This window comes from Nomascus leucogenys, chromosome 18 (genome assembly GCF_006542625.1).
Source record: "Nomascus leucogenys isolate Asia chromosome 18, Asia_NLE_v1, whole genome shotgun sequence".
NCBI classification, from domain to species: domain Eukaryota; kingdom Metazoa; phylum Chordata; class Mammalia; order Primates; family Hylobatidae; genus Nomascus; species Nomascus leucogenys.
In genome coordinates, this window is record NC_044398.1 from 71,836,482 (window position 1) to 71,863,285 (window position 26,804).

The window sequence follows — 26,804 nt, forward strand, 5'->3', positions numbered from 1 at the left end:
ATTCCCCTCTGCAATTGCCTCATCTGTAAATGAGAACATTACCTATCTCAGAGATGGGCTAGCAGGATTTAAACACGGGGCCCATGCAAAGTTCTTTGTATGTTGTAAGGTACTATATAAGTTATACTCAGCTGTGTGAGTGGCTGTTACTCACCTATGTCCTAAGCAGGTTTCCCCAAGCTGTCTGGCACACCCGCACTGAAGACAGCCTGCCCAGGATGCTGGTGTTCAGCGACAACACCCTGCCACACTCCGCTCATATTCCTGAGTACCCACTGCATGCCAGGAGCTCTTCTAGGCCTTGAGAATGCAGAGTGAACAAAGGAAAGCAGGCCGACTGGAGTAGGGTATAGGGTTAGAGAGGGATTGAGATGGGGCTGTGCTATTTCAGCTGGAGCAGCCAGGGAGGTTGTGGCAACTGAGTGGAGATCTGAACAAAGTGAGTGAAGGGCCAGGTGCAGTGGCTCATGCCTGTAATCCCAGCACTTTGGGAGGTGGAGGCAGGAGGATCACTTGAGCCCAGGATCTTGAGATCTTGGGCAACATACTGAGACTCTGTCTCTCCAAAAGATTTTTTTAAAAAGTTAGCTGGACATGATGGTGCACGCCTGTAGTCCTAGCTACTTGGGAAGCTGAGGCAGGAGGATCCCTTGAGTCCAGGAGTTCAGGGTGATAGTGAGCTATGATCTTGCCACTACATTTCAGCCTGGGCAACAGAGTGAGTCCCTGTCTGTAAAATTTAAAAAAAAAAAAAAAAGTGAGTGAAGGAACCATGCAAAAAATTTCCAGGATCTGTACGAGGTTATTATTTTATTTAATCCTTTTACTAATCCTTAAAGGCAGATATTTTACAGAGGAGGAGATGGAAGCACCGAGCTGACCCAGCCTAGGAGGACAGGGCTGGGTCCACGCTCTTCCCATGCTCTGCTCCATCCTGTCCGCTTGCTACTTCCTCCCTTTTCAGCCTCAGGTGTCTTACTCTGTCCACCTTATTCTCTTCCCATCAGCTTTACGTGATCCTTTCTTCATCTTTCTCTTTATTTCTCTTAAACAATGAACAAAGAGAAGAAGGAGTAAAATAACCTGGTAACTTGATGGACACATATTCTCACTGAGGATGTTGATTTTAAACTCTAAACTCATCCCATATGCATCCACTTCACTCCATCTCCCCACCACCTCCGAATCCAGGTTATCACCACCTCTTGCCAGCAGAGGCTCCTAACTGCTCTCTCTGCTTCCAATTCACTCTCTGTGCAGCAGCAAGGGTGATCTTTTAAAAATGTAAATTGGATCATGTCACTCTGTGCTTAAAATCCTCCAGTGGCTTCCCACTTGCACTCAGAATAAAATTTAAACTTCTCATCCTGACCTCCAACCTGGCACGATCCAGCCCCTGCCTACCTCTCCAACCTCACCTTGTCCCACCTTCCCCCTGTGCACTCTGTTCCTGCCACTCAGATCTCATTTCAGTTCCTCAAACATGTCATGCTCTTCCCCAGCTCTGTACCTAACTAACTTTTCCTCATTATTGAGTCTTCAAATTAAATGTCACTTATGCAGAGAGGCTTCCCCTACTCACCCACCCTATATTAGGTCTCTCTGGTTATTCTCTTTCAGCCTCCAGAGCCTCTGGTAGACTAGGAAGCTACGAGGGCAGAGGCTGGCCATGGCAGGCAAGCTAACAAAGGACCTAAAGATGCCACCACTGGGTTTTCATGCACGTGTGTGGTCCCCTCTCCTTCTGTGTCATCTGAATCCAGTGATTTGCTTTGAATCAATAGACTGCAAAGGTGATGGGATGTCACTTCTGCAATTAAGTTTCAAAAGATAGTGACCTGTGTCTCACCAGGAGACTCTTTCTACTACATTCTTTGGCATTCGCACTTTGATGAAGCAAGTTTTATACTGGACAGACCTCTGTGGCAAGGAACCGGGGCTGGCCTCTGGTCAATGTCCATCAGGGAAGTTCGGGCTTCAGTCTACCAGCCCTTGAGAAATTGAGGCCTTAGCACAGAACTTGGAAGCACATCATTCCCCAGAGGAGCCTTGAGAGGAGGCTGCAGGGTCTGGGCTGGCCTTAGACTGCAGCCTTGTGAGAGACTGGAACACAGAGGGTCCAGCTAAGCCCTATGTGACTTCTGACCCACAGAAGCCATGAGACAATCCGTGCTGTTTTAAGCTGCTAAACTGGGGTGATTTTTTACACAACAATTGATAACTAGCACACTGAGCATTCATTTGTAAATACTTGTTGAATGAATGAAGGAATGAATGGCTTAGTTGTACCCTGAACCTCCTAAACAGGGATGGGGAAGCGGTTGTCCAAATGTGCCAAGATCTAGCCTGTAATCACCATAGCTCTCTGCTCTCACAGGTCGTCTCACACAGACTGAATAACAAACCCAAACAGAAGGCCTGTTGGCTTCCTGAACAGCTAGTTTCAAGCAAATGGTGTTACCTTTGACTTAGCTTTCTGAAAACTACCTCTTCTGCCTGTTAGGATTCAGTGGTCTCCTAATGAGATGGATTTCAAAACCCAACATGCATCTTTTCCAACAATGCGTGCCTTCTCCAAGGGTAGAAATAACCCCACTCTTTTCCCTGGTTATCGATGATGCCATACTCATGTGGCAAAGCCTACAAAATGAATAATTCATGGTCTATGAGTACATTTCATGAATATACAGGATGCCATATAAAAATAACATAAATGTTTCCTAATAGAATTAATACACTTTCGAAGCAGTTCAGCTTGAGGCAATTATTGCACTTCCTGGGAGATACAAATTACTTTGCCCTCAGCCTCATGCCAAATAACCCCCCTAAGACACACACTAATTACACAGAAATACACTGCCTGCCATAGCTCATTGACTAATTGACAATCAGTTTAAAACTTCAGCAAAATATCTTAAAACTTAGGCTTTGCATTTAGCAAGGAAACCAATTTTGTTTATCTCCTCATTTTGGTCTGCCTCATTGGCAAAGTTGTAGTATGGTTGGTAAGTAATGACTGAGTAGGCTTATTATAATGATCAATGGTAAAAGAAGGGCATTCCATCATACTATATAGCATTTCCATCTCTCATTTCTGTGATTCTATTAAGAACAATTACCAATAATATATCCGTTAATGTGATACAAAAATAGAATGCAACCGTGTATGTAATAGTTATTGCTAATGTGCTCTGCTAAGCTTAGTGTACAGTTGTCACTGACTCATGCACTATTAAGATGTGGCCTTTCCAAGCTCTACACCCTTTACATTCTGATCTAAGCACATGCACCCACTGAGTTCATGCAGTACCTACACACATTCCTTCTGCCTCAAAAGTAAGTCATGGACAAAAGTCAAACCCTTGGGAATCCTTCTTTACCGTATCTTCTCTATTTACAAATCACTGTTAGAGACCCAACTTCTTTATAAAGCTATGTGAACCTACGTCTGCCTAAATGTTGTTTCTAATCACCTTCATTGTTCCAAGAGTTGACATACTATCAACCTTTGCTCTGGAGTTTCTGAAATAGTCCAGTCTTAGAGGGGAAGTACACCCAAATATCAGACAACTGATTTATAATTAAATATCTGGGGGAGTGACCCATTCACTCATTGGAGATTGCTGTTCTAGGTGCTACAGAACAAATCTGTAGGAGTTTACAGTTATAGACAGGGCAATCACTGTGGGATTGCTGGACTGGCATTTCTCTTAGGATTGCATCTGGTTGCAGCCACGGAATGTCCAACCAGGAGTGGCTTGAACAATTTGGGATTTATTTTTCTCACAGAATAAGACTTCCAATGGCAAGAAACCAGGGGCTGGGGTTGTGGCTCAGTGATGATATCAAAACACCAGCTCCTTTTGCTTTTCTACTCTTCCATCCTTTGCTTGTGGGCTGGTTGCCCCATGCTCTGGAAATGACTGCTGCAGAGAAGTGGGGCAGAGTCTGCACCAGCTGCCTTGAACATGTCTGTCAGGAAAGCACATGCTTGGCCCCAAACCCTCATCAGACTTCAGCTTAGGTCTCGTTAGCTAAAACTGTGTTCCACTGGCCTCACTTGGCCACAGGGGAGGCCTGGAAACAATAGTTAGTTTGGGCACAGGGCTGTCCTAATAAACAAGGTTTCATTAGCAAGGGGTGAACAAAACTGGAGTGGGCCATGAATGGGTCTGTCATTGCTGATAGAAGATGGGGTATCTAGCTGCAGTGTGAGGGATGGGTAAAATTGAGGTAAGAAACAAGAGGAAAAGTGGTCCTTGGTGGAGTTAGAGTGAGAGTAACTCTGGGAAAAGAAAGGACAGCAGCATGTCTAGGAGACTGTGAGAACATCGCTCCAGGAAAATTTTGTTCAGAGAGGATGGATAAAGGTCAGATGTGTCTATAAATCAAACAACTGATTTATAATTGACCCTGTGAGGTGTGTCCAGGTCCTGAGGCAGCCCCTTATCCTACCCTGCTCTTAACACACACACCTCATTCTCACTCCCAGGGCCATCATGGGCAGGCTTAAGTGATCTTTCTGACCAAAGGGAATAAAATCTTAAAGGATTCTATGCCCTGCATTTTTGCCTTTTCCCCGAGCCAGAGATTCTCAACATTGGCTATGTATTGGAGTAACATGGGGGAAGTTTTAAGCACTTTGATGCCAAGATCACATCCCAGAACCATTAAAGCGAACTCTAGGAGTAGGCTAAATGTGTGCTGGTAAAAGTTTAATAACCAGCTCTCTGGAAAACAAGTATTCATGTATACATGTACATAAATTTATTGTAATTTTACTGATGAAAAGGATGTATGGTATACAACTTACAAATAATAATGAAATATACAATACTCTTTATTATAGAATGCCCTCCTGCAACTGAGTCTCAGGTAATGCTTTCCTGCATTTTTGCTGAACTCTTTTGTCTGTAGTTAACCTATGGCTGCAATTCAACCGTGATTTGACAAAATCAGTCTACAAATAAATGCTTGACTACTGTCCAAATTCAGTCATTGACCCATGAATGTAGTTCCAACATGAATGTTGGTTGATATTTTCATTTACATTAACAGATAACATGAAAGTAAAACAATGAAGATGTATGTTGGAATTTTACTTGTTCATTAATGACATGAGAGACTTCTTTGCTGATGAGGTAATAGTTTTCAACACTGGGAGAATATTTTCTCAATTTTCTGTGCTATTTATAAAGTAATGGTTACAGACACAATGTACATTAAGTTTAATTTGCATTATTAACATTTTCTTAAATATAGACCAGGGCTTGGCAAAGTGTTGCAGTAAAGGGTCAGATAGTAAATATTTTATGCTTTGTGGACCACAAGTGATGTCTTCCTCCTCCTCCTTCAAAAAAGGAATCCTTTAAAACTGTACAAACTTGTAGGACATACAAAAATAGACTTCAGGCTAGATTTGACCTGTGAGCTGTAATTTGCCAACCTCTTATGTAGACAATCAACAACACGATAAATCAAGCCCTGATTTATAGTGTTTGCTAATTTCTGTCGATGTGATGGCACTGACCATGGAATTGGGAAGAGATGCATACCAACACATCTTAATATAGTGTTGCCACCATTCAGATGTGGTAAGCAACCTCAAAAGCATAGGAGTAGTAAAATTATTATGAAGTGATAAGTTTTGAGTATTTATTACCTTTATTTTCAATGACTTATTTAATTATAAGCTTATGTCTTTTGATCTTTAATAACGGCTGTGTTTAACAATTGGCTCTGAAAATTCCTGAAAATTTAACAGCCATCTTTTCTGAGCTGGGAAGAACTGGCTTTAGCACACCACTGGGTGGACCCAGGCATCATGATTTTTTTTAAGCTCCCCAGGGGTTTCCAAGGAACAACCACTGCTCTCAGTACATCTGGCCCCTTAAAGACTGGAGCAGAATGCCCAGGGGTGTGGTTTTTTGATTTCTTCCCAATCTGTCAATCACATTTTCCAAAGTCTGATTAATCTATTCCAAGTTTCTCTCTCTTTCTATCCCTGGAATAAACTCCTGACATTGTTCCACCAGCCTCCCCAAGCCTCTGTGGTCTCCCGCTCTAATTTACCACCCTTGCTACTTTTCTGTCTGAGCAATTCACCAGGCTCAGTCTTATTTACTTGCAACTCTTGGGCTGAATACTGCAGCTTTCCTCCTGGTACCAGTGCCTGACACACAGTTAGTGCACAACAGATATGAGAACCCAGGTTCTATCATGGCTGCATGAGCAGGAGAGGCCAGATCATGAAGGGCTTTTGTGTAACTCATTGGCCTGTTGTACCTTTTTTTTTTTTTTTAAGACAGAGTCTTGCTCTGTTGCCCAGGCTGGAGTGCAGTGGTGCGATTTTGGCTCACTGCAATCTCCGCCTCCTGGGTTCAAGCAATTCTCTTGTCTCAGCCTCCTGAGTAGCTAGGACTACAGGCACCCGCCACCATGCCCAGCTAATTTTTGTATTTTTAGTAGAGATGGGGTTTCACCATTTTGGTCAGGCTGGTCTTGAACTCCTGACCTCAGGTGATCCACCTGCCTCGGTCTCCCAAAGTTCTGGGATTACAGGTGTGAGCCACCATGCCTGGGCTGGCCTGTTGTATCTTAGGCTCTTCACAGCCTTCCCCCTGCCCTGGTCCTCAGGCATCCCTGCAGGCTTTTGCTCAGCTAGCTTCTGAGTCACGTGGTCTGTGAAGACTGGAGAGCTGCAGGAGAAAAGAAGCCCTGAGAGTCCTCACCTTCTCTTTCTGCTTTGGCAGCATCACCAGCTGTGGCCGGGTCTTTTTTCTGGACTCCAGCTCCTGCCGAGAGCCCCCTGTTATGATTTTGGCTCCCCTGGACAGCCCTGGCTCCTGGGCTCTGGTGACATCACCTCTTTCCTTTGACCCCCAGGCCTCATTCCTGGCTTGCTGCTGGTGCTGATCTTTGGATTGCCTTACCATTGCCCTTGTCATTTCACCTCTTTCTCCACCTTTGCAACAACTTCCCTGTATTAAATTTCCCCTTCAGCTCTTTTGTTAATGGGGCCCTGGCAGATTTAGCCTGAAATGCTGCTCTGAGGAGTCTGGGTTTCATGCTTTCTGGTAGTTGATTTGACATCAGGAAAGGCTTTTGAGAAGGACGTGATATGATCAAAGGGAACAAATGGGTGTTTGATATTGGGGGTTTCATGGATGCCCTAGAAAATTTGTAAATAGCCTTTAAGTGTCTACGAACATGCTACAGTTGTCTGAAATTTTGTGCATGTGTGCATAAGTGACTTTCTTGTGTGTGTGGGAAGACAGCCTATAGCTTTCATCAGATTCTCTATGGGATTTTAGAATATCCTAAGAACTACTGGACTAGAAGTAGGATCAGTTAGCAATGCAAATCACTCAATGCATCAGAGTCCCAGCAGGAAGCAGAACTCACTGGAGATGGTTCTGCTGGAGACTTTAAAGAAGGAGCTACTTTAGAAGTGTGGGCAGAGGTAGGTGGACAAACAAGAGATGGGAGGCACCCTAAGTTTAGCACCAGTGGGGAGCTGGTATCCCCGAGGACTGAAGGGCCAAGAGGAGGAAACTGAGGGACTGGGGCCCATGACAGTTGGAGCCCTGGAGGAAGAGCCTCTCGGTGGAAGCAGGAGTGCTGGAGGGACACAGTCTTCTTCTGAGATGGGGAGTCCAAGCAGGGGACAAGGACACCGTGTAGCTTCTCTCTTCCCACTTGACTGGCCATTAGTGCCTCCCCTTGTGTCTAATACAGTTGGAAGCCAGCAGCCAAGGGTGTTTGGGTGATGTGGTCTGTGGGGTCAAAGTGGGGGAGAGAATGCAGTAAATGGGTAGATTCAGACAGAGCAGGGTAGACGGAGAAAAACCAACATTCACAGAACCAACACATTCACAGAAAATACGTTACTTAGGACTTCCAGCATTATGCAAGAAGGAAATTGACAGAAGTCATGTTTGGTAGTTGCTGGCATCATTTCCCACGTTCTGACTTCTGGATTCTGCTTTTCATCAGTCCCTTCCGCACTAACTTGCCCAGCCTAGTAAAGTCATATAAAGAGAAGCAAAATTCAGAGGATTCCTTTGCTGTTGTTAACTTTTTCCTTCCACTGCTACTTACAAGCTCTCTGACCTTGGAAGTCACAAAAATGTCTCTGAGCCTCATTCATCAAGTATGGAAGAGGTTGGGTTTGATGTTTTGCATTGTGCCTTCTGGCTTGAAGGTTTTATGATGCTTTAAGAGGGTCTTTGGCTTCCTCCTTATGAAAGGCATGTAGTGCTCTGGCCTCTTCTAAAGGGGTGAGCCGCCTTCCCTTGCCCGTTGTCGCCTGCAATGGTTTGAAGGCTGGAAGAGAGCACTACAGCAGTACCCCAGTCCTCCAAGGAACAGACCGCAGCAGGTTATTAGCATTTTATCGACTTTGGCTCCGCCGTTGATTGTCAGGATCTGTAGCGAAATGCTTTAATATACATTTGAGTCTAAGTGTTACCCAGGCCGAAGGAGCACTAATTTTGAAGATATGTTTGCATTATAGCCTGTGTTCTAGACAGACATAATATAAAGAAACACACCCAGCAACTCTGCTTACTCGGCTGGTGAAGGGAATTGAGGAGTGTTGCTGAAGGGAACTCACTTTAGATGCATTTCAGAGATTTAATTTTATTAGCCGATGCAAATGATCTGTTCCACAAATGTAAAACAAAAGGACAAGAAAATGATCCCTGTGTCAACATCAGGATGTCTGACTTAAAATCCCATTCAAATAAGTCCCTAAAAATGATCAGACACTGAATACATTATTTTTCTGACTTTGACAAAACCAGTCTGCACAAAGAAGCAGCCCCATGAGGTTACGGATAAACCAACCACCTTAAAACTTCAGCATTTTCATGTCAGTCACAGATTTTCTTAAGGGCCAACTCACTGTTTAAGGACTAATGTGTTTGGAGAGGGAAAAAAAAACACACTGTGTTATTAGGCAGAATCCCCTTTACATACAGGGATCGGATCGGTTTGCCCGGATTGTGTTGCCTGCTTTATTGTCCTACTTCAAACACGGGGCCCTGGGCGTCATCTCGAGGAAGGGCTGATTGAACTGTCGGCCTGACACTTGTCAGCTGTGGATAATACGGGCTTCAGTCCGTCATGCTCACACATAAATGAACCATGACAGAGATAGACTGTTGAATAGAAAAAGCAGTTTTACTGTGGATAACCTTTCTTGAATAAATGCAACAAATAATAAAGTCTGAAAAGGGGGAACATGTACCTTAGGAAAGCAGTGACGTTCAGAACCAAACGGTTATTATCTTTTTGGGCCATCAAAAATTGCCCATTTATCCAAGTACGTTATTGAGAGAAAAGCTAAAACTGCTATGATTATCATAAAAATGATGGCAGTTGAATCTATGCAGTCTTCAATATTATATCACATAACAAAACCTAGTTACAGCTCACCAGGATTGAAAAAGGAGGCATTGTTTGTGTACCAAATGGAATCCACAATTGTTCTTAGAAAATGGTGGCACACATCTTAATTAAAAGAGCAGAAAAAGAATCCAAAGCTCTTTTTTTATGTCTTTAAAACATTTCTCCTTTTTTATTAAAAGAAAAAAAAAAAACAGAACTCCCAGTAGAAATTGTGGAAACTCTACATTTCAATCAAGACAGTCAAAAGAATGATTTGAATTTACAGGCCTGTAATTGGAACAAATTGGAAACAAAAGAAGAGCTCATTTAAGCCACGTGATGTGGCCACAGTGCTGCCATGTACAGTATGTTAGAAAAAAAAAAAATCATGTTTCTCTAAAGCAAAGCTAACTCCACTGCAGGCTCTGACCAATTTGCATAAATGTCTCTACCATGATTTTTTTTTATTTATGGGCCCTAAGTTTCTAATTAAATACTAATTAATACTATCACCAGAATTGTCTCCCATCCCCAGCTCTTCATAGCTTTGTCACTTTGATTAATGCACAGTCATTTATTAACTTATTTAACAAGCCAGGGTGCCTCATGACAAACTAGATTAAATTATCCTCATAACAGTCTCATTACTGGAAAAAGGGAGTTTTAAACTTAATAAAAATTATCCTCAATAATGTTAAAGCTTTTTCACCATACCCTTAAAAGATAGAAATAGGTTTCTTGTTTGATTTATAATATATGGAGTTGTATAAAGCATCCATTAATAAAATTTATAAGTTCATTTAAGCTTGCACATTACAGTAATGCTGTAGCCTTGGGTGCTTATTATTTAACTTTTGCTGTAGTTATGAAGATAATTAATGTCCTGACCAGACAGGGACTAAAATACCCACCAGAACAAGATAATTAGAGACATAAATAATGTTTAGGTTCTTGTGTGCTGCTCTTAAAATTAATTGTTTTGTTTTGCATCCAAACTTGATAAAGAAGAAAATAAGAGTTTACCAAGGAACTGTCCGATGAAGGTGAGATGTTTGTTTCCGTGGACTGGCAAATGCTAGCAAGTCTGGCAGTTTCTGGGCTGGAGGAGGGAGCAGATGTGTCAGGGGATTTGGCTCCTTCTGGGAAACTGTTCGGCCCTCATTGCTCTCTGTCGCCCTCTGGTGGCCAGGTCCTGGTGACACGCACACCTTGCAGCCAGGCCTGTTTGTCAGTGGGAGGCGGAGGGGTGAGGCAGAAGTGGGAGCTGGAGGAAGTCTCTTCATTTAAGTGCTGGGATAAACTTCTCATCTCAGTCAGACTCCAGGAGAAGGGGGGCCCCAGAGGGAGCTCAACATGCCTATGGCAGCAAATCTTTCGTGCTGACAAAGCAGAATGCAGGAAGCTGTGGCTCAGGCCCTGCCGGTCTCAAAATAAATAGGCACAAACGCTTTAAAACATGCGTGGAGCGCTGACCCTCCGTGGGGCTGTGTGCTAAAATAAGTGTTCAGCATGTTCGGAGGGCAGATTCTCTTTTTATTTTCAGTTTCTTGCTAAAATAGCACCCTTGTTAAGGGTCTAGGTGACCCGGTAGGAAGGGCCGGGAAAGGTATCTGCTGACGGAGGGTCTGCTGTCTAAATTTCCTTCTTGCCTGGGCGGTCCTGAGTCTTTGGGTGGGGCTGTGGGAAAGGCGCAGTAGCTCCCTGGTCACAGATAGGGAGCTGCCACCCTGTGTAGACAACACTTCACCACTGACAAGGCACCTTGGCATGTATCGTGCTGTCTTCACCCCTCCAGAGCCCTGTGAGACCAGAGGGAGGGACTGTTACTATCGTTGCTGAGGGGTCACGTGCGGATTTCAATCCACAAACCAGCCGGCTGGTGACTTCCTTCCGGGGAAGAGCACCTGGCTCCTTTTCTTTCGGTATCTGAAGTCCTTTCTGCTCTTCTGCACCTCACCCCCAGTTCTTCTCTCTCACACCCTCCTTCTCCCGCTCACCTTTTCTTTTTATCCTTGATTCAGAGCAGAGATAACAATAACTGTACTTGTTCTCATACTAAAATAGCTCACTTGTCAAAGCTGCAGGGAGACTGGTGCCACAGAAATTCTGTGAGCAGAAGAATGGCTGGGAGAATTTTCTCCGAGTTTAGATTAGAGCACTTCATGGTCAGAGTCCTCTCCCATTCACTCCCATCCCTGGGAGGTAAAAAGACAGCAAACGTCTTCATGATTTATAACTCTTGTTTAGCATTGATTCAGAGCTCCATCTTTGCAGGTCTATTAGTAGAGACCTATTAATGGAGGTTGGCTTTGGCCAAAAATAGATCAACGTTAGGCCCAATCTTAGCTACCTGATTCACTCAGTTTCCTCCAGGCAACTTCATTTGAATTCAGGGTATTAGGTTCCCAGGCTTGCCCAGGATCCTGCTTGGGCAAGGAGGCCAAATTAAATGAAACAGGGCCTCTAGTAGCCAAGTGAGGGAATGTCCTAGATTAAAATAAAAGCGCAGGAAGAGAAGAGCTCTCGGTCGGTGAAGGAAGGTGAAGGCCCAGCTGATCTTATTCCTGTCTGGGTCCTTCCACTAGAGTTCCCAGTGGCTTCATCATGATGGCCTCAGGAGTGGAGGAGCAGAAGGGATGGTGGCTAGATGGACGCAGGCCACAGATTAGGGATGCGTAGTTGGGAAGAACACAGGAGAAGAAGAGAGAGTTTTTCAGTGGTGCTCAAACTTTAATGGGCAAAACTTTGTTTAAATGCAGAGTCCCTTGCTCCAGTTTCAGACTTGCTAATTCTCTTAGTCTGAGATGACGCCAGGAATCTGCACTGATAACAGGGCTTTAGTGACTTTGATTCAGGGGTCAGTCCATGACCAGTGGTTAGGAAACACTGGACGAGGAAGGGAGAAAGAGAAGATGCAAGAACTGTAGGAAGTGAGGGAATTTTGCCTAAATCATCTTTACCTCCTGAGAAAGTGCCATAGCTGTCTTCTCTCTCTCTCTCTCTCTCTCTCTCTCTCTGTGTGTGTGTGTGTGGGGGTGGGGGGTAAGGCACCCTCACACAGCTTCAGAACTAAACGCGCCCCAGCTGGGATGTCCTGACCTGTCAGGGCTCTCTCTATTGTGCTCTTCATGCCTTGGTAACCACGTAGGCAGAGCGATGTGGATGCCACATGTGTGCACAGATCAATGCATTCATGGTCACAGGCAAGTGCCAGGCACTGTGCTGGGTGCTGGCAATAGATGAAGATGAAAGAAGTTTTCCTGCAAACTAGCTTCACTGTTGCCCCCTGAAGGCTCTCAGTGACATTGCCCTGAGCTGAGAGTATATCCAGAGGTTACTGGGACTGAGTGTGTCTTCTAACACCACTTAGACACCTGGCAGAGAACAGGACATTCATGACTAGATGGGCTCAGGGATGGCTTTGTAGGGTGGATGTGACAGAGGGAGAAGAGAGAAATAGGGTTTAGGGCTGTGGTCCCTAAACTGGAGTGCACACACCCTCAGGGGCTGTATAAAATGCTCCAATGGGAATGGGCAGAAAATACTGAAATGCTTATTATATTGGCCTTCTAAAATCGTGTCATTTGTGCCTTTCCATTTTGTGATATGTTTTAAAATGAAGAAAATGTCAGCCCAGTAGTAAAATGTATGCGATTTATGAACATATTGGGGCTATGTGCTCGATTCATTTCCTGCCTCATTGCTGGCTGTGCACTACGAAGCAGGTTCATAGGCTGTTGGTTTAGGAAGGGGGCTATTGTCAAAAATGGGGCTGAAGTGCTGGGCCCTGGAGTGTAGGTGGGAGGGGGAAGGAAGCAAAACCAAAAGGGAGGATGAGAGAATGAGGAAATGGGAAGAGCAGGGATGGATGGGCTCAGGGAGATTGAAAGTCAGGGGCAGCGGGGTGAAGGGAACCGGCATCTCAGGAGAGGAGGCTGTGATGAGGCTTCAGGATACAGGTTGAGAATATCTCAGGTGGGACCACTCTAGGCCATTCGCAGGTTAGGGGTGTCACCAGGTGAGGGAGGGAAAGAAAGAGATGGCAAGTGTATTGGATGTGCTGCCCACAGGGAGGGACATTAAAGTGCCCGTGCTGATGGCAAGATCTAGGACAGAAAAGAAGACGGTAAGTTACCAAGATGTGAGTGGAAGGTTCAGGTGGTGTTGGTCAACCAGGTGGCTGAGAGAGAGAGAGAGAGAGAGATTTACATACAGGTAGAAGGACACAAAGCCCTTTCCAGTCCCCAGGAGGTTGGGGCCATGAAGCGCTCCCTACCTGGGGTAGGCTGGGCAGCACCCGGGAGAGCCACGGTCTCTGTGGACACAGGAAGAGGATGGAGTGCTCCGCCCTCCCCACGAGCTTGGGTGCATTGCTCACTCTGGAACCAAGGTCCCAGAGGGCACTGGAAGAGCCTTTGGATGTGAGGGATGCTGCGGGAGTGGGTGTCTCGGTGGTCAGAGCAGCTGGCGGGAGCCTGTGGGAGGGGAGGGGACAGCAGAGGGCTGCTCATGCCACCTGCGCCTCCTGTGTGCGCTGCCTCCACACGCTGTGCTTGGCATTTGTGAAACTGATTTTGTGAGTGTCACCAGCTTTTTAACAATATTATTATTTTAAGGGATGTACAAATGTCTTTTCATTCCAAAACACAAAATAAGTTATCAGTAGGCATGGACAATGACAACAACAAACCATCATATACTTTGCCAAACGGAACCCTTTACTGGAACCTGCAACCTTTTCTTTCATCTCTTTTTTGAAGTGATTTCTCTAAGATTATTGGTGAGAAACACAACTCTGAGCTTCCCGTAACAGTTCCTGAGTAGTGATAAAGCACTATTTAAGGAGTTAGAACTCGCTGCCTCCCATGCCACCTCCACCCAGTCTGCCTGTGCCAGGGTCCTTCTCTTTAGGATCTTCCTGACACCTTCTTCTCTGTTTCAGGCAGAGGAGCAACAGCCCTACCTACCATAATAGTGACAATGATGCCTGCCCCCCTCGCCACCATCCTCTCCCCTGTGCAGCCAAATATCTCCCAGCAGGGCTTCACAACTAACTTCTGAGGGGCTTCACACAATGTTCTCAGCTGTCAGGGATCCTCCTAATGTCTGCTCTTGTCAAGGTCACAGCAGGCATTTTGAATGTTTTCTAAAACAATTCCTGTATCAGTTTTTTTTATCTTTATTAGCTGCAATTCATGAGTCCCAAATTGGAATACACTGAAACCAAGCCCAGCCACCTCTTAGAATGAAACCTCCTTCAAAAGCAGCTGGAACCACCTTGAGTGTCTCTGGGGCTACTTCTTTTTATTCACTCGGCCTCACCTGTCCCACCAGCCCTTGGCATGGCTGTTCTATCTGAAATTTTTGCTGTGTGTTCATTTATACTCACTAGCATTGACCTTTCTTGAATGTGTTTTTCCATTTGAGGCCCATCACCTTTCTTTTTCAAAGGCATGGTGGCATCATCTTTGGTCACAATGACTTCTACTTTTTCGAGGCTGAACATCTTCAAGATTTAGAGTGAGCCCCTCCTCTTCAAACACCTGCAAAAACATTTAAAAATAAGCTAGTTTCAGGGTATGGTTTTTCTTTAATCTACCAAATTTATTCATAATATATTATGCAGGTGTTTTGATGAGAATCCAGAAACCTCTTTAGATACCATATTTCTCCGAAATGTGAGAATGGAAGATCATTGCTATTCCAGGACAAGTCTTGTGTATAGAGCTTTTTATTGCTTTAATTTGCATTATTTCATTTACTCCTTAGAACTCTGTCAGTTAGCAACAGCTTGATCATGCAGATGAGTTAACGGAACCCAGAGGAAACTCGCCCAAAGTTACACAGTTAGCAGTTGGTGGAGCCAGCACTAGATGCTGGGCCTTGACTCTCAGTCCAGTGTTGTGTCTACTAGATCATTCTGTCTTTCAGATCATTCTAATCTGAGGACAGGTAGACAGGAAGATCATTGCTGACCAGGAGCATGATGCTTAGACCTAAAAGGGACCCTGTTCTGTATCTAATTCAACCCCCGTCCTCCTAAATATTCAGTGGATGTATCTAACGAAGAAAAATGCAAACTATAGGACTGTATACCTATAAGTGTTATCCCTGGAAAGAAAAGGAACATTTGGTAAATGTACAAAAAATATGGGAAAAATTTGCATGTTATCCTTGTGCAGGGGCCATGCTATTCTTCTCTGTACGGTTGCAATTTGAGTCTACGTGCTGTTAAGCAATCTCCAGAATATTTTTAAATGAATCTACTACAATAGAAAAGATCAAAATGTGTCACATAGTAAGCATTGTTTTGTAAAACGTTTGTGTAAGTTGCATACATGTGTGCGTATGTGTGGATCAGGATGTAAAGTTTCCTTCTGACTGTGGGTTGTGCCAGCAAATGTTGGGAGCCACTGGTATGGTGGAAAGAGCCTTGGAAGTGGGTTCAAATACTTAGTTTCAGTCTCTGCTCTGCCAGCAACTACCTGTGTGAGTGTGGCCAAGGAAAGTAACCCCTCAGGTCCTCCATTTCCTTACTTTTTTAATGAGGAGGTTGGACGAGATTATTTTTGAGATCCATTCCTCTCAGATTCTATCATTCTGGGGGTTCTTTCATGGCATTGCTGAAACACGGAAGTCTTCCAAATGGGGAAGGTGGGTGGAAAGAGGGGACAGGCTCAGAACAGCAAGCACGAGCCAGGTGCAGCCACGTGACTTTGCCCAAAGCAGTTGCTGCCAGTGCTCATGCTCACTGCCTGTCATCATGTTGGTGGCACCCCTAGATCCTGCTGCCATGAGGGTGTGAATGATGACCACGGTTAAATCCAAATTGGAGCCTGTGGATGGCAGTGGAGGTGAGGACTGCCAAACGCATGCACCTGGTCCCAGGCTTGGCACTGCGAGCGCTCAGAAGCAGTTCTTAACGACAAGCATGATAAATACTCCAAGTGGGAAGCAAAGGAAAAGCAACTTAAATAGAACAAGTTGAAATTTAGGAGCCGTATTCCCTCTACAATCTAAGTGGCCCTGGAGTAATAAAGACCTTCTTTGGAAAAAAAAAAATAAGGGAGGGGAGAAATTTCAGCAGATATGCAATGTGAAATTCCGTAACTCCTTCTCTGTTGTAGACTAGCATTTAGTTTTCTGTAAAGAGCAGGGACCTGTTCTCACTTTTTACTCATTTGATGGGTAAGATGCAAAGTTAATTTCATGGTGGTGAAACACCCAAGAAGTTGCTTGCTTTCCGTTAATATAGAAGACATCTTTGACATTAACACACAGGAGATTACATATATATATATATATATATATATATATATATACACACACACACAAGAGCTGATAAATGCATTAAATGCATAAATTATTTGTTGGTCTTGAGACAGCATACAACATAACAAGAAATGAGATATATCTGTGTGATATGCTTGCACATGTAGAAATTGAAGGAGTATTTTTTTTTCCTCAGGTAGAAACATAATTCCAGAAAACATTCTGCCTTTGAAGAACAAAAGTACAAAGATGTTCCAACAGTTGAAGGTTATAGTTTTGCAAAATTGCTTATTATTCATTGCATTTGGAAACAGGGCATGGAGAAGACAATCATCTTTCCCAGCCTAAATCTCTTTAGCATGCTCCAATTTCATGTCACCCGCTAGGTAAGATTTAATAAGATGTGTCTGTTGGCCTGCACAAAATCTGGTTGACAAGAGCCTTGTGTGTCATGATGCAGATCAAAAGTGGGCTTGGTTGTTGTTGAGCACTGTGTATTTTTAAAGAAATAAATTAATAATTTAAGGTCTTTTAGAACTTGTGGAGGGCACCAAACTGACAGCTTGGGACCGGGGTCTGTCTACTGCCCAGAAGCATCATGGGTGCAAGTCTGGAAGTGTCCCCACCCAGCCCACAGGAGAGCCTCCCCCAGTCTTCCTTCCATGAGACCCAGGAGAAAATGTAGCATGGTGGGTGGGTCCCAGCATGACCTGGGGTGTGCAGGAGGCACTGCTGGACAGAGTGGGGAGGAAACGCACTTGTCAGCCCCTCCTTTTGGGTAGGCGGCTGGGGAGATTTAAGAGGTGAGTACCTTTCTGGTCATGACCCACCACTGCTGGAACTAAACCCAGGAACCTCATGTGGGAAGTTGGTGTAGCCACTTCTTCAGATACTCTATTTACTTTCAAACTATAAAAACAAAACAAAATCCAAAACCAAAACAAAAAATAACTCAGAACGAAGTCTCAACAACAACAAAAAAGAAAAAGTCCACGGTCTGTGCTAACCAAGTGGCCGTTATTTTTGGCTGTGGCTGGGCTGGTGAGATGCTCTTTGGCCGTCTGTCACTGTGCACAGCAGTCTGACTGGAATTTTAGTGAGCCAGGAAAGGGATGGCTATATTTGGCCTCTGGAAGGGAAGTTGCTGAGATGGAGACTGTGCTTTGGGTCATAGGATTTGAGCCAGCAGGAGGGGAAGCAACTTGCCCCATTTCCCATTTTCAGCTGAGGAAGCGGGTGGGACAACACAGCCAAAACCTTTGTCAGGAAGAGGTCTCTAGGTGAACACACCACGCTGTTCCCAGAGGAGCTTGTTCCAGCCCAAGGAAACCGGCCTTGGCCTGACTGGCCCAGATGAGCGTGGGCTCAGCTATAGTGCCTGTAAAGCAGGATTATCAGATCTGTTAGTCTTCATTTAGCCTTTGGCACTGGATCTAGGCCTTCTCTGGTATTGTATTCATGGAAGCGTCTATGACTTGTTTACTAGTTACTATTCATGTGCCCCTCTGTTTGCTCCTGGAATGTGGGCATTTTGGTTTACTTTTATGACCCACAGAGCTTCTACATACAAGGACATTTAAAAAATTTTAAAAATCAAACATTGGACTAGGTTGCCTTCCTCATTTAAGCTCTAGGTTATGTGTACATATATATATACACACACACACACACACATATATACACACACATATATACATATACACACATATATATACATATACACACATAACCTAGAGCTTAAACGGCGAAGGCAACCTATATAATAAATTATTAAATCTTCAATTGTATTATAAAAAGAGTGACATTTGAGTCATGATAGAAAAACAAGATTATTGTTTATAGAGATATCACTAAAATATGCATTTTGTAAGGCTCATTGATTTATTTCCAATTCGAGAAGCAACATAGACATACAAAATGGTTCATTAGATATTCATTATACCTCCTTGGCTGCTTTTATTAGAAGTGCCCATGGTGCCAATGGCAAAGTTGATGTTTTCAGGGGTGGAATCAATGCTTGAAACTCATCAGTATCTTATAAGCAGTTTTGGTTTAAGGTATTTTGATGATTTCGTTGAAATGTTTTACCCCATTAAAAAGCTATAACTTAAACTGTGGTGCAGGGCAGGCGCACATTAGATGATAAATGGCTTTGTGTAAGAGATTTCAAATTTGTCAAATCTGCATTAAAGAACTATATTTGAAATTGGTTGGAAGGTTGGGTGAATTCTCTAGGTAAAAATGACATTTGTTTTATGGATCCCTCTGAAACAATTCCCCAAGAGTTTTCATTTGAATAAATCACGTCCAAGTTCAGCACTCCAGAAACAGCTAGCATGGGAGAGTTGCCTTTGCTTTTCTGTTTCCTCTTTTCTGGGAAAAGAGTCAATTTCCTCATCTGTAAAGGGAGTGAGACTAGATAACCTGGAGGTCAAAGTACTTACAGCCTTTCACTTATTAATTCATTCACTTAACGCTTATTTACTGAGCAGGGGTGGGCATGTTCTGGCACTAACGGAACAGCAACATACAAAACCTAGTCCTTGTTCTGGTGAAGATGACATCCTACAAGGAGAAAGACAATAAACAGATGAGATAATTTCATGAATAATTTACTGCTATGAAGGCAGTAAAGAGTATCGTGTTGAGAAGTTGTGGGTGGGTGGTGCCAGCAACTTTCTCTGAGAAAGAGTCATTTTAGCTGAAGAGAAGCCAGGAGTGAACATCTAGAGGAAGAGTATTCCAGAGAGAGGAACAGCCAGGGTGAGAGGCAGTACAATAGCATGCCAGGGGAAGAGAAGGGCCCAGGTCTTCCCTTCTTGGGACTTCTTCCCCTACCTCTGCTGCACTGGTGAATACTCTGCTGTGAGGAAATGACTGAGGCCAAGGTGGCTGCAGAAAGAGTACAGAAGGGAGAGAAATTGGAAGATGGGGAACACTGGGGTCGGAGGTGGATAGATCTGTTACAACAGACTAGGCTGCACTTCAATGATGAGTAAACACCCCATCTCAGTGGCTTAACCAAGCACATGTTTCTTTCTTGCTCGTGTTATGGTCTGATGCCAGTCTGATGCTCCTCTCTGAGTAGGGATACAGATTCTTGCCATCATGTATCTCCACCATCGCAGGGTCCTTTATTTTCAGTCTCATTAATTGGAAGGGGAGAATGAGTGGAAGATTGTGTTGAATGTTTTAGAGGCCAGCTCTGTACTGGCTGCCTGACTAGAATCCAGTGACATGACTCTAATCTAATTGGTGAGCATCGAGTCAGTCTTTGCCAAAAGAGAAAAAGGCATGAAAGAAGGGATTCTACTGCTCTCCCCAAATCCTTGAAGACTTGCACTGCACAGGTACCATCTTGGCCAGGAGTGCTTGTGAAGGGGTTCGGATGGGGAGGTAATGTCCTCATAGTGATGACTTCTCATTATCTCCACTAGACAGTACAGAGAAGAAAGACTGGGGAAAAGGTCACCATTTCAGCCCTGGAAGGGAGCTCAGGAAGATGAACCTCTCACTTTAAGCTCAAACCAAGTTATTTTTCTGCTTGTTCAGAATCTGGAGGAAGAGCCAGGTTTGAGGCGAGAGGCTCCTAACTCCTATTGCCTGGCATTCAAGACTTCCTTCCATCTGTCTTTAGCTCATGTTCTATCCAACGCTGCTTCTCATAACTCAGAACATCTGCTCTAGCTGGGCCAGACTTCTCGAGGCTTCCCATCCAGTAGAGAATGGACTTCATTCCCCTGTGTTCTCATCATTCTTCTCTTGCAATGCCTGGTCCCTCCTCTCCATCCAAATCTATGATTCCTTCTTATCTTTGTGGAACTTCACTGCCTTGGAGAACCTCAGCTCTGGGGGTCATGGGCATTATTCCTATGTACTACTGGTGGAATAGGCTGGCTCAAGGGGGGTACAGTCACAAAGAGGCTGTACATTTCTCCTACCTAGCTTCAGATATGCTCAGGCAGGTCCCTACTTCCTGTGCTTTAGAGACATCTCATGCAGATGCCTTGGCTTTCTGGATTACTTCCAACTACTAGAAAAGCCTCAATTCTGATAATGAGATTTCTTTTCAGTGTTAAAGGTCCAGTTCAGCTTAATGTCAAACTTCAATCTCACCGCCAAATCAAAGTTAGTGATATCAGCTGAAGCTCAGGTTCATGCAGTTGGGAAGGAGGGGTTGATTGGCAATTTTATTCTCTCTCTACCTCATCTCTCTTCTGGCTCTTGCAGGATCCAGGCTGGTATTGGTGAGATTAGAGGAAGAGGGATGAAAAAAACATCTCACATCAAGATTCTGTCTTGGCTGTGGTTGAGAGGCCCTGCAATGCCCTTCATTCTGGCAGGGTTCTTTCATGAGGCACATTTTTGGCAACCTAGAGGAAACTCCTCCCACTCATCACATAACCTTCACCCACTTCTCCCCTTTACTCCACTCCAGCCATGCTGGCCTTCTTTCCATTCTCAATTCTGGGAAGTTCCTTTCAGCCTCAGAGCCTTGGCATTTTCATTCTCCCTGCCTGGAGCCTGCTCTCTCTCTCCTTTCTAAGTAGCCCCTAGTGATTTTTAAAATCTCAACTCAAGTGTCAATTCTTCAGAACACCCTAACATAAACTCTTACCAGGGCAGGCCCTTGTTGTGCACTCTCCCAGCCCCTGTAATGAAGACATTAATTGTATAAACAGTTGTTTAGCATCTATCTTTCCCACATGAATGTGAGTTCCAAGAGGGCTTGATAAATTAGTGTATTAGGCTGTTTTTGCATTGCTGTAAAGAAATACCCAAGGCTGGGTAAAGAAAAGAGGTTTAATTGGCTCACGATTCTACAGGCTGTACAAGCATGGTTGCAACATCTGTCTCTGGTGAGGCTTCAGGAAGCTTACAATCATGGCAGAAGGCAACGAGGAGCCAGCATGTCACATGGTGAGAGCAGAAACAAGAGAGAGAAAAGGGGGAGGTCCCAGAGTTTTAAATAATCAGGTCCCTCATGAACTAACTTGAGTGAGAACTCACTTATCCCCAAAGGGATAGTGCTAAACTATTAATGAGAGACCTGCCCTCATGATCCAATCACCTTCCACCAGGCCCAACCTCTAACACTGGGAATCACATTTCAACATGAGATTTGGAGGGGACAAACATCCAAACCATGTCAACAGGCATTTGTAGAAAGACAGAACAAATGAATGTTCCTAATAAGTAAATGAGCACCTCGACATGCCAAGCAGACAGTAGGCACTTAATAATTATATGTGGAACTGATATGAAATTGAAGGCAGGAGCCATGTCTGTTAATTTCTGGATTCATGATATGACTTAGTTCAATAAATACCTGTTGCCCAGTGTTTTGAATAACCTCATCAGAATTAATACAAATAATGGAGAATTGGCTGGAACGTAGTTCTGACCTGCACCTTATGGATGTTCCTCAATGTCAGCAGAAGAATTACTGTTATCTTTACAAAGAACTATGTCAGCCAAGGCATGATGCTTGCCTTTAATCAGCTGACTTTATATTCTGTAGTCTGCGAGGAGCATGATTGCAGGAAGGGACATGGATAATGTAACCGTAGATCCAAAGAATGACAGTTTCTAAATAATTTGTCCCTTTGTTCTCTTTAGTGCACTTTTGTACTTCTATTAGCCCAACCAATCCAATTCTTGGTTCCCCAAACAGGGTCACCATATGTACCTTCAACCTGACTTGTATGAAGACTTGTTTTATTAGTCACAATTAGTTGCAGGTGCAAAGACTGAGGGCACAACTAACTGTGTCTGGAATCACCTCCTCACATATGCAATTAAACACTTGCACACTCAGAATTAGGTTCAAGTGGCTAATTGCACCCGGAAGTAGGTAATTGCAGGTGCAATTAGCTACAAGTGCAATTTTTCACCCGAGACTAATTGCTCCCAATGTAAGGAGATAGGGATTGGAAATTCAGCACTGAATGTATGTGTGGTTATTGCAACCACCTGTGATTTTAATAGTCGCTGCCCCCCCCACCCCTTGACTTATAGTGTGGTGGCCTCCCTTTGGTCTTTTTGAATAGTTAAATTGCTTAACTCCTTCTGTGTATTTGTTCTACAGCATTCTCTTTCCAGTTGGGTATTCTTTTCCTTACTTAGACCCTGTTTCTTCAGAATTTATCTATTTTCTTCTGGAACCCCTGGCTATTTAAAGGCCATATATTCCTCCACTGTTTAACTGTATCTAAAACTTCTCAGAATCTAAGTAAGAAATGGTCAATAACTTGAACAGCTTAGTGGATGGTAACCGTCAAGTAGCTCTTGAACACTGTTCCTTGAGGAATATCATTTAAACATAACAGATGTAAAGCTCTTCTTCCCATCCCTGGTGACGAGGAGATGGATCACTCCATCAAAGCACCCAGAAACCTGTCTTCACTAGCGGGTTTAATTTTTTCCTACTAGCTTTTCTCCTGTATCAGTAAAAATCCAATCAGGAAAGCACTATCTTTTTTTATTATTTTATTTTACTTTTGAGATGGAGACTTGCTTTGTTGCCCAGGTTGGAGTGCAGTGGCACAATCTTGGCTCACTGCAACCTCCACCTTCTGAGTTCAAGCAATTCTCCTGCCTCAGCCTCCCAAGTAGCTGGGATTGCAGGCACCCACCACCACGCCCAGCTAAATTTTTGGATTTTTAGTAGAGACAGGGTTTCACCATGTTGGCCAGGCTGGTTTCAAACTCCTGATCTCAAGTGATCCACCCGCCTCGGCCTCCCAAAGTGCTAGGATTACAGGTGTTAGCCACCACGCCCGGCCAGTTTTTTTTTTATTTTTTAATGACTATAAAATGAAGGCATAATTGGAAAAAATTCAATGAATTTAATTTAAATTGAATACAGTTAAATAATCAAGGAAACCAAAACTGCGAATACTACTATGGAAAGTCTTTTGATCATGTAAACATTATTTAAGTAAGGAGTTGATCACCATAGTTATTTTAACAGAGATAATTTAATAAAGGGAATTATTAGGCTAGTATTAGGACTGAAAAGGCAAAAAAGGAGCCCTGAGGTATCTCAGTGATAGTAACTGCAGGGAGCAGCTACCACCCCAAGGGCTGAGGAAACGAAGCAAGAGACTGGGGTTAATAGAACCTAGATGCTTAAGGGAAGGGCCCAGCAAAGCTGGAACACAGGCCTCTGGTGGAGGGTCTTTCCAGGCTGATGCAGAACCTCAGCAGCTTGAAGGGGGATCACACAGAGCTGGGAATCAGAGCTCTTGAGCTGGGACTCAGAGCTCTTAAGAGGGGACACTGCCCAACTGGTTTTGTACCGTTGGAATTTGGAGAAGAGACCAGGCAGAGCTGGGACCCAGAATGTTGAGTGGGGCTTCCTCCCAGGTGGTCCTGAACTGTGAGCAACCCACTAAACACTGCAGCACTATGGATAAAATGGAAAAAAATGCCAGCAGGATGTGCCCTGGAACGTGGGGCTTGTGGTCTTTTGTTGGATCCAACCAAGACGAAGCACGTTTTGATATGGGCAGGTAAAAAAGGGGCATGAAGTTAGTGAATCAGAGCCTTTGCAAGTGTGAGCATTTACGTGTGTCTTTTCTCTGTGTTCAGCATTTTCCTTTGCATGATTTTATTCTCATTGTATCATGCTGAAAATGCGTGTCTGTGTGTGTGTGTGTGTGTGTGTGCGAGAGAGAGAGAGAGAGAGAATATCATAGTGAGTGCAAGCCAGTGGTGGTCATAAGATGGTGATCTTAGCAGGTGTGCACAGCTGGCCCTGCCCAGCGATCTGCAGCAGATTTCATTTCCTCATAGCTCACCTGGCTGGTTAATCTCCTTTTGCCATTTCCTGCTGTGAGAATTCATGGCCAGCCTGAAGCCAACCTCCTGGCTTCTGTGGAGTGCTGACTCCTCCACTTCCCTGCTTAGTCACTCTGAGGTGGAACAGGATCCCACTTGCTAAGCCAGTGGCTGCTTCTGCTGAATGCCAATCTGAAGGGGCGATCAACCCCTTTGAACTCCCTCTGGCTATTGAGTCTGCCATTGTTCAGACCCTGCAGTGTGCATGGACTGGTGACAAAGCCCGGGTGAGGAGGCAAGAGATGACAACCGGAGGGGAACAGGGGAGGGCAGGAAGGCCTTTGACTTGGCCTGGACACCTAGCGACGCTTTATTGCCCCAGACAGACTCTCCTGCTCCAAGATCCAGCCCAGGGGCGGTGAAGGTCACTCGGTGCTCGCTGCCCATGGGAAGGAAGTGTTTCCTTGGGCAGCAGAGCCAGGCTCCTTAATGACTGCTTCAGCTGAGCATTTCTACTTGGAAAGGAGAGCGAATGTTCCTTTGCCCTTGCCACCCTGCTTAGTTGCAGCTTAGGCCTCTCAAGAGGGAACATAAATATTAGGGAAGTTGGGTCACCTACCAGTGGTTTGGGCTAAGAAAAACATTTTTTTCTTCTCAGGAAAATGAATAAAACCACATAATGGAAAATGCTAGAAATAGAGGAAAGGGAACAACAGCTTTAGAAAATCTGAGTAACCTGTAATAGTCACTAATAGCATTTGAAGGTGTTTTTACCCACCCCTCCCCTGTGCAAGTGGTTCATTCATTCATTCATTCATTCTATGTTACTTGAGTGCCTACCATTGCCACTTGCTGGAGATAGGACCCTCAACAAGGCAGATCAAAAGTCTGGCTCCTAGGAAGCTTCTATTCTTGGTAGGGGGAGAGGGGCACATCTTGCACATTCAGTTTCTTATCCTATTGTCATTTGTGAGTCGATCTCAGCAGCACTTCCCTTGTCATTGCATCTCTTCCTACCCATTATTCTGATGATTGCTTGTTTTTTCGAGTGAATGGATCAGACTCCACTTAACCATGTCACTGCTGTCCAGTGGTTTCCATCTGCACAGTTTTAAATAATGCCGTGGTTAGTATATTTGTGTAGGCAGATTTAAAAAAGTATATTTTGGGGGTAATTTCCTCTCTGGCTGTATCTTACAGAGTATCAGGTAGGACTCTTGGTTACAAACAACAGACCCCAAATCTGGTTAACTTAAGCAGAAAGGGAATTTATTGGAAGGCTATCTATCCAGTAGCCTATGGAATTGTCAGAAGGCTGGAGAACCAAGCTCAGAAAACCATCAGGAACGAGGGTCAGGGAGCAAAAGTACAGCGCAGGTCCACGCCTTGTACAGTCCCTGAGACCTGCTGCAGGCCCCTCCTCACTGCCTCCTACTCTCCTCTCAGCTCTTCCAGCTTTCCAAGGAGAAATCGCTCTCCTCCTGAAGCCTCTGTCTTGCATCCTGGAATCTCGAGCTCAGGGTGGAGTACTGGTGGCCGGGTGAAGGTCAGCAGCCTGCTGTTCTGTTTCCAGGGAGTGAGAGGAGGTGTCCTTCCTGGCTCTCCAGAGAGGAAGTGGCTGCTGCCCCTCACCTCAGCTTAGGGAGGCTGCTTGGATCCTGGGTAGGAAAGAGGAGAAATATTCACTACAAACACGTTCCTTTTCTTCTTATATATGTGTTTGTTGTGTGTGGGATGACAGAGGGTAGGGACACGGTTAAAGACACATTGAACTTCCCCTGCCAGAGTGGGGTGTCTCTGCAGTGCTAGTAGGGGCCAGGTATTCTCAGCACCTCCAGCAGCCTGGGGGACTCTGCCTCCAGGATTGGAGAAAAGAGGGTGAAATTCATATTGATGATTGCTTTTTGATAGGTAAGAAAACTGGGGCTTAAAAAGAATGTGTGACTTACAGCAGACTACGTTGCCAGCAAACCTGGGCTGTGGGGACTTGAGTCCAGGTCTTCTGAAACACCTGAGGGTTAGTTGGACAAGTATTACTTCCCCGCTCTGGGCTGGTGGCCTATAAGGAGTGCCTGAAGCAATCCTCTTGCTGGGACAAAAGCCGTTTCAACAAAGAGGCCTTTTGTAACAAGCCTTTCTTTCTTTGGCCACCAGGCTGTTCCCTGGAGTAATTAAAGCCTGTAGTCCTTAGATGTAAGGCTGGCTAACACTGCTTGACAGGAATACAGCAATGTGAGTTTGGGTGCCAATGCTAGATTGGAAATGCATGTCTTCCTGCTCCCAGACACCTAGGCATGAACCACATGGCTAGATGGCCCTGCCACTCCTCCCTGGCCACTCCGCATAGAGGAGGACAGCAC

The 26,804-nt window shown here is 44.5% G+C and overlaps 1 protein-coding gene and 1 pseudogene across 2 annotated transcripts in view; one reads left to right on the plus strand and one right to left on the minus strand.

Moving 5' to 3' along the window:
• Window positions 1-26,804, plus strand: part of LOC101176418 — a 109,213-nt gene that overhangs the window by 38,185 nt on the left and 44,224 nt on the right. The window lies entirely within an intron of this gene.
• On the minus strand, window positions 15,535-15,629 carry LOC115831322 (annotated as a pseudogene).